We start from the raw sequence: 7,713 nt of genomic DNA on the forward strand, positions 1-7,713 counted from the left end.
AAAAAGCAGACCGAGAAAATACGCTGGCCGATTGGATGCGTAAACTACTAACATCACAACAAAAACATAGCCCCAGTAGTCTGCCGGTAAATTCTGTTTCTACTCAACAGGATAACTTGCAGCCGGGAGATTGGGTCCTGGTCAAGGTCCTGTTGCGGAAAGATTGGAGCACACCTCGGTGGGACGGTCCTTATCAAGTCCTCCTTACAACACCAACAGCAGTAAAGATCGCAGAACGACCTTCCTGGATACACAAAAGTCACTGTAAACCCATCAAGCCCTTATCAGAGGCCTCAGCAACAGAGTAGCAGTGGAAGTCCGCTACAAAGGCACAGTAACCAATAGGGTGCTGTTGTCTCAACCCGGTGAAGAAAACAACTGAGCTGCACTCTATTTAGGATGGCCCTGATAGGGTGGGGATGTGGTAAAGTGACTCTAGGGGTCATTCTTGTTGTAGGACTTGTATGGTTGTCCTGGCTCTCACCAGCTCCATTACAGCACCTACGGCGATGGACCCATGATGACTTCCATCTACGCCCGTTGCCCGCTGACCACTCACATCCATTTATGCAAAACTACTGGTACCGATATGTACATGATACTGTAACAGCGAAAAATGTGACAAATTGCTATGTTTGTTCAGTAATGCTCACTCATAGTGAAGGACCTACGGTGTATGGCAGAGCTATGAATATCTTCTGCAGGTATAGGATATCAAAGTAATGTTTCACTTATATTTTCTTTTGTTTTTCATTTTATTTTTCTGTTGTTTTATTACTGTTATACCATGTTTGAAAATGTTTATTAATCAAGCTCTTAACGCTGCTTTTCGGACACGCAGTACAATGTTTCTCTCCCTTACCCAAACTATAGAGACAGAGCCTGTTTCCAGCGATGGCGATGAAGAAGACATATAATTCATAATGACGGCCGAGCCGAAAGCACCCGTGCAGGGCTCGGACCTGAAGAACCGGAATTAAATGTTTTCCAGGATAATGACAATGTGGTCTAAATGAAGGTTGTACCTAAAGTGCTTTTGCAACTTGTACAATGTTGATGCTTCTGATCATACTGTCATGATAAACAGGAGGGACTGTTAGGTTGAAGAAACAGTTGTTAATCATTTCTGTATGATCAGCAATGAGTGTAAATATATATGTATACGTTATTTCTTATCTTCTAGCCACATACTCTTAGCTATTGTACTCTAAGTAGGTGGTTAACAGCTGCCTACTTAGATAAGAATCTCACTTCCCTCTCTTGCGCCCCCCATTGACTATAAATAAAGAAGACAAGGGGAACCACCCTTTGTAACACATTCTGCTGTAGTTTGCATTGCAGAGAGTGTGGGTACCCTTGCAAGTAAAACTGTAACCTGTGTGTGTCTCATAAATGTGGAGTTGGGGTGGAAACGCCGGGCGCTTTCCCCAACAGGGACGTTTCTTAGGTTAGAAACTGCCGTCACTGCAGCCAACACTGACTTTTAAGGAGAGACACTCAGCTCTTCCTATGAGCAGATCCACCATGGTGCACAAAATGACAGTATAATTATTATTTTAGGTGACACTTCAAATGTTGCATTATTTCATTCTTTACAAAACGACATTTTTATAACAATGATGTATAACAATGTTAATGTGTTTATGTATAATTCATATTTAAATTAAAGTTCATATTTTAGTTAAAAGCTACACCTACAGTACGTATATGAACTTGAATTTGAATCCAAACCCTTTTTCGTTCTTCTTCTTTAAATTCAAATATAAATTTCAATGCCACAACCTGTTTTCAACCACAATTCAAATGTAATTCAGATTAACAAAATGAACTGAAATTCAAGTTCATATATGTATTCAAAATCCTGAATTTTAGGATACGTATTTGAGAATTTCATTCTCAAATCAGTTCTGAATGGTGCACATCCCTAGTTCATATGTTAAATCATGCATTTTTTTTTTCAGAGTGAATACACACTGACTGCTCAGATAAATAACGTCAAAAATAATTTTCTTTTGTTGCTTAAGATTTTTGCACAGTCCTATACTGTATATAACAACTCAAACATTTTTTTATGTTATTTGTTTTAAAGAGGCTGCAATGTGTAACATTAACATCTGTATAAAGAGAAGGTTAGGCTTTTGGCTGACAGCAAGCAAAATGCAACAAATTGTATAATAATAATAATAATAATAATAATAATGAATGATTTTTGTTTGATGTTTAGAAAAACATTTATGGAACAAAGCAGACAATAAGGTATCTTTGCTAATTTTATATTGACAAACAACTAAACTGTCAAAATTATTTTGCAGGGAATAATCTTACTGACATTATAATAAAGCAAATATGAAAATAGTTGGAATCTCATTTACCTGTGATTATGACAAAGGTTCCATTCCCGAAGGTGACCTCATGAAGAAACACAGCAGCACAATAATACACTGCAGAATCTGACGGCTCCACGTTACAAATAGTGAGGTTAAAACTCCCCTCTGCATTCAGTAAGGAGTAACGTTTTATGCTTTTATATTCCTTGTAAAATTCACCAGGTACGTAGTGAAGTGCTTTCGCCATGGGCTGGGGCTTCCGACCAACAGCTTGCTTAAACAAAGTAACAAAAGTTGTTTCTCCTTGACAGAAGCATGTCAGGGTCACACTGTCTCCAAGCTGAACCCTCATCAGGTGACTGGGCTGAACAACATCTGTAGTCAGTGCAGTGTCTGCAAAAACAGAAAAACAAAAAAAATCATAATCAAATAAGACATATAATAGTAATCTAAATAACTATTAACTATGATGCAGATTAAATGGCCAAATTCCACTGATCACATCATACAGATAAATGAAAATATTAAAATCCCAAAATAATTTATATTATAGGGCCTTACTAATGAAAATGAGAAGACCAAAGAGTCTGAACATTTTTGTGCTTCCACTGTTTAGAATAAACTGCTCTGCTGCTAAGTGAGAGATCATGGTCGTGGTCGGGATGAAAGGGCAGGAAACAGAGAGGAAACAGAGAGACACACATCAGGCTGATCTGATTGGCTGTTCACATGGGAACTTAAGTAACAGTGAAAAAGCATTTTAATGTGCACTTACATGACGTTTATTAATTTACTCCTTAACATCCAGTTAAAATGAGAACAATTAGATAAACAGGAGCAGATACTGAGCATATAAAGTTCTTTGTACAGAGTGCTGAGATACTGTGGGAGAGCATTTGCTAATCATCTCTCTCAGACAAGCTCAGCACAGTATGAGTCTGTTATCTATCTGATATTAGACAGTCTCTCATACAGTAATAATAATTGATACTTTATTGGTCCCTGTGGAGAAATTGTCTTAACTTCTCTCTCAACTTGCTCTCTTTTTTTTAGAGTAAACAGAGTAAGTTGTCTGCGAAGGGCAGCCACCCATAGTGATGCCCAGTGAGCTGGGGGTTAAGGGCCTCGCTCAAGGACGCAGAGATGTGCTGTGGCTGGGTTTGAACCAGCGACCATCTTATTACAAGCACACAGGCATTAGATCTTCTAATCACACTTAAAAGGCAGATTAAATGTTCTTTCCACCATGCAAACAGAATGTAAATTGTAGCTTTACTGCTTAGATTTACATTCACACATTTGCATTTAAAACAAGCATTTTAAGTGATGTACATGAGAGTAAATGGTGAATCAGTTTATTTGCCACTCTACACATTACATTGGCGCCCATTATAAGTAACTGTACAGTGACATTGCAGTTCCTCAGTTGCTTTGATGCATTTCTGGAATCACCCTTAACATCTGCAAAACTGTAAGTGCATTTCCCAAAACAATTCGTGCAAACAGCACCACACAGATGGACTGTCTACAAAAAAAGTCATAGAGGCCACCAGCAGCCCGAATACCACACCGTAAGGCCGTATGTTAGGATGCTCTCTATGGCAGAGCGGTAGGAGGCCACCAGCAGCCCGCATACCAGACCGTAAGGCAGCATGTTAGGATGCTCTCTATGGCAGAGCAGTTGAAGGTCCCGATCAAGAAATCCGACAAGTTTCCCCAATAAGCCAGTAACCCCGCTTCATAGAACAGGCCACAGGACTGGTTTTGGTGAGATAGTCCGAGTAGTAGGTAGAAATCAGGATGGAGACTGAGTGTGGGTCTAACAGGTGAGCAGATGTAGGACAGAATGTAGAGCCCTCTGGTGGAGTGCCTGTGCATGACTGAATGTATGGTTTGGGTCTGATGGTCTGAATAGTTGGTAGAAATAGGCACCTTCCTACCTGATGTGGTAGGTCTAGATAAGGGGTCACCAACATGGTGCCCCAAGGATGCCCCCAATGACCACATGAGTTGCCCGTGGACCTGTTCTATAAAATAGCACAACTCACCAGCGAACATCATCTAAAATTTTATTTTGTCCTGTTTCTAATCTATCACATTTGCATTTATATAGATTTGAAATTGAATATAAAAAAGCATTTAAAACATGTTTATCATGCATGAAGTTTAGACATGTTTAGGAGGGCGTTTAAAACTGATATCAAACTTCGTATGGCTCAGTACCCGTGAAGTAGCTCTCCGTTTTAAAAAGGTTGGTGACCCCTGGTCTAGATCTTGCAAGTTTGTTTGTACTGGCTGTGTGAACATACTGTAGCACTGTTAAGAATATGCAACACAGCCTGAGTTGGGGATCTGCTGTATGCATCAGTAATATAATGCTTTGTCCTTTTCTAGGCTGTTCATTAAGACATAAAGCCTGAAAGTTTTCTGAATGGCATTAATGAAATTGAGCACTGCCCCCACCTGCTGGCCAATTTATTAAAACATTGAAATCGCTGTCTGCACAGGCTGACGTGTCATTTAAGTCTGATAATTTTCTATGAGTCAAACGGCAAGAAAATGACAAGAAGTTAAAAACATGGAGTTAGATGAAGGAGAAAAGATTACAAATTTGAAGATTATGAAATCAGGACATGTCAGCTAAGTCAGCCAAGGTGGGTCTTAAACATATGGACGGAAGTATGAGCGCTAAACTTAAACGGGTTCACTTGTAACCGCTGCCACCAAATTTCGTTAAATTGCTGGGGAGGTCCAGATACATGAGACAGGAATAGAAGGATTATTCTTTATTAATATACAGACGAGGGTTACAACCCTCCCTAGGGCAATAGAAGGGGATACCTGCCACGGGACATTCTAAAACGCTTAATGTGAAAATGCGTAACGCAACTTAATGTATTAAAACAGTCACCACAAATCACCAAATTTCTCGCGAATGTATCTGGCCATAAAGACTTACCTGACAAGAAATCAAAACCGAAATGCTAGGAATATGGACTTTAAGCCTTTTCTTTATGGGCGTCAATGGAGGGGAAAACGCTTGACGTAAGATGAAGTCCATATTCCTAGCATTTCGGTTTTGATTTCTTCCCTGGCATGGGTGACGGGTGCACCACGTTCCCAAAGCCACGTTAGCCTCGAGCGAACTGCCCGGAGAAACCGCTCACACCAGCGCTGCAACCCGATCTCCTCCCCTTTTAAACACACATTTCTATGGCGTTAAATTAGTGCCAAAAGTCGTGCGCATAAAAACAGAAAATCCATGCTCTCTACGCGCTCGCGATTGCACAGCACTCACTCACTCGCTCGCCGTTAAATTAGGGCCAAAAGTCGAACCACGCGCGTGCGTGTGCTCGAGTGCTGAAAACCCATCCCCTCTACGCGCTCGCGTCTGCACAGCACTCGCTCGCTCGAATTTCCCGCTTCGTCTTACCGTATATAAAAGAATGGGCCAATGTACGGTAAATTGCATTGTGAATAAAATTTCTTAATACAACATCACAAAGCCAATTTAATAAATTCAAATCCTGGGAAGAACGCTCCTCAGATATTAGTTCTCGGGTTAGTGTTAGCAGACTATAGGCGAAACCACCTTAAGTGCTATCTGTTAATGTTTATTAAATTAGCATTAAAATGGAGAGGTTTATAATATCTTTTGTCCTTGTAGCTGCTAAATACACTCATTATTAAAGCCATAAAGTTGTCTGCCTACTACATTGGAATCTCCACTGAGTAAGTGTTTTTGATGGATTTTATTTAACTTTATTATACTCTGGTCCTTAGATCTAATGTCATACTTCTTCACTTATATTGTTTGTGAAAAGGTTTACCACGGTCAAACAGAGCAGCCACTACATCATCATACATGAACAAGCACCTCACAAAACAAAAACATTTCATTTTCATAATTAAAACTTTTGAATGGTAGGCCTAGTGTGTGGATCAGAGACAAGATCTTGACACCTCATTAACTATAATTTGTTCTGTGAACAGCTCAGATACCACCTTCTCGAAAGTCTTCTGCATAAAATAGAAATAGGATTCAGCGCGACTCCACTAAATTTGGATTACCTGGAGTTCCTTTGTCATCAGGAGCTGTATCTTCTGCAGGCCCTGTCTAATCACATTGAAGTACCTCCTGCTATCACCCTGGCTTTGCAAGAGCTCTTTGACCTTGTGAGGGCACATCTGGAACGTCCAGCCCCATGTGTCACACAGGAAGTCGCTGCCACCAATAGACGACCCAAGATTTTGATTGAAGAACAATGTTTGAAAGAAATGCTCCATACTCAACTTCCTGTGCCTTGCATAGCCACACTGATGGGTGTTTCAAGAAGAACAATCTTAAGAAGAATAAAAGAGTATGAGCTCTGTGTTAGGGAACTTGACAATTTGGTTTCTTCTGTCAAGAATGATCTACCAAATGCAGGCTACAGGATAGTCAATGCAGGCTGCAGTCAATGGGCTACAGGGTTCGGTGGAGAAGAGTTGCAGCCTCCATGCATAGGGTTGATTCCATGCGCATCATATAAAGGTTGTCAAGTCTTGGCTGTGTTGTACGCAGAATGTACCAGGGCCTTTGTCTCTAGTACACGTGGACACAAACCACAAGTTGATCCGGTTTGTATTACCAGCAAATTTATTTGGAGTAAACCCTGGGTGGATTGGTGTGAGGTGGTGGTGGGGCTTTGGAGAAGATTTCCTGCCGATCAACACTAGCAACTTATATCTATCTGTCATGGAGGTCTCGGGACTCACAGATATTCAGAGACATGTGGATAGTTTACCAGTGGTTTTCAGCAGGAAATAGTTATTACTACAAATTGTCACCCCCCCCCCGCCCCCCACAGAAACTGGATCTGGCTATAGTGGGAAAATCTTTTTTTTTTTTTTATTTGTGAGAACTTGAAAGCAAAACAAAACTTGGAAAAAATATATGCTCATTCACCAATTTTCTAATCTGGGGTCTAAAGTGGTCAGGCTTGCAAGTGTATTTGGTTATTTGTCTATCCTAGCCTGTTGCAGTGTATATTTCCTGTATATTTTGCATGTAAAAAATGTTGTTTGTTATGTCAGTGCTTAATATTATCATGTAGTCTTCATGAACTTTCTTCATCTTGGCCAGGGACTGCATTTGAAAAGTAGCCACTTGACTAAAATTGGCACATTTTCAGAAATGCCAGCAACAATACTGATAATGAACACCCCTCTAACTGACTCTCAGTTGGTTTAGAAAAAAGACTTTTAAGAGAAAAGAAAGCCTTCCTTTGGTTTTGCATTTTTCTCTTTTTTGTTGGCTGTGCACAATATATTAGAAGAATACCTTACAATTATATTAGTTAAGAAATAACAGATTGCGTATATACAATATTAAGGTGATAACAAC

This window comes from Brienomyrus brachyistius, unplaced genomic scaffold (assembly GCF_023856365.1).
Source record: "Brienomyrus brachyistius isolate T26 unplaced genomic scaffold, BBRACH_0.4 scaffold415, whole genome shotgun sequence".
NCBI classification, from domain to species: domain Eukaryota; kingdom Metazoa; phylum Chordata; class Actinopteri; order Osteoglossiformes; family Mormyridae; genus Brienomyrus; species Brienomyrus brachyistius.